Here is a 1,541-nt window from a genome sequence, read left to right as displayed (position 1 = left end):
GATGCTGCCGCTGCTGCTGCCGCTGCTGCTGCCGCTGCTGCTGCCGCTGCTGCTGCCGCTGCTGCTGCTGCCGCCGCTCTTGTGCGTCAGACGATGCTGCCGACGATGCTGCTGCTGCTGCTGCTGCTGCTGCTGCTGCTGCTGCTGCTGCTGCTGCTGCTGCTGCTGCTGCTGCTGCTGCTGCTGCTGCTGCAGTGTGGAGAGACCGGGCTGGCGCGCACGCGCAAGGTAGGAGAAGAAGAATGTAAAATCCCCAAGGTTGTTATCCGTCACAAATATGTGCTCGTTTATCTAACTATGTCGGCGTGATATCGTGACGGGCAGCATCAATGGGAAGGTACAATAAAAATGAGTCTCCACCTGTTGCCATTCAAAGAGCATGCATGCAGACTACATCACGGTTTCTTGCTTCGTCCTCATTTCACAAAAACTATTCAGAAGAATTCGGGGGCCTGATCATTATTGTTTCGCTAATCCTACTTCATGGGCCCTTTTGGTTTAGCGGTATGCCATGGGATTTTTGCGACGTAAACGCGTCTGAAGGTTGCGGAAAATCAGGAATCACCGTGAAATGAACTCCTCCTTCGTCATGGCATCGTGCTTTTAAGCATTGCTTTCCAACGCGAAGATGAACGACTTTGCTTGAGTTTCATCATCGTGCACTCAAAAATTGCATTTTACAAGGGAAGGGTTTTATAGCACGTAAACACTGTACGGTGCTGCCACCATGCGGCAGACAAAATCCCCCCTCCTCCTGTTGGGATTGCTGTGATTGAGTTTGATCCCGGATTTGATTAAAAACAAAGTTGATGAACAGGCAAACATATAAAACATGCATTTAAAAATACGACTGCACGTCAATCTGGGAGTGGCCACGAACGCAGTCGGCCACACGGCCACATAGATCTTTTCGCCATGGCATAGATCTTCTCGCCATTTATTGTCTCCCTGTTTGAGGAGCTCGTCGAAGTCTCATCGCCGGTGTTACATATGTCAAGTTGCTCCCATTATATCTTGCTCCCCGTCTCGAGTTACGACTGTTATGATAAAGCGAGTTGCGCAGTCTTGTGTTTCGTGACTGCAGATACGTCACAACTGATTTTAAACTTGCCTGATTGCAAAACTGTTCAAATTCTCAATAAAAACGCTGAACTAAACGTCTCGTTTGCAATTCCGACTGGCTGCAAGAAATAGCAAACACTAAAAAAATTAATAAAACCAAAAAAGAAAAGTCCATAAGCGGGATTTGAACCCGGGACGCAAACAAATAAAGTACAGACTACTTGGCACCGCCTTGACCGCTTTGCTATCGTGACACACATCAAAGGCAAGCGATAAATTTGAATATAGCCAATACTAAATTACCCGGCGAGGGTACGCCTTGTGTATACCCGCCCATGTTAACTGGCTCCTCTGAACCAACTTGACATGGTCGCGTTCCAAGGCTTCACGCCAACGTCGCAGCAGGGCATCATGCATTTATGACAAGATCAACTTTCTAGTCACATAAGGAATGGGTCCAAGTACTAACGCAGCAGTGT

Source organism: Syngnathus scovelli, chromosome 16 (assembly GCF_024217435.2).
Source record: "Syngnathus scovelli strain Florida chromosome 16, RoL_Ssco_1.2, whole genome shotgun sequence".
Taxonomy (NCBI): Eukaryota; Metazoa; Chordata; class Actinopteri; order Syngnathiformes; family Syngnathidae; genus Syngnathus; species Syngnathus scovelli.
This window is presented reverse-complemented; position numbering follows the sequence as displayed.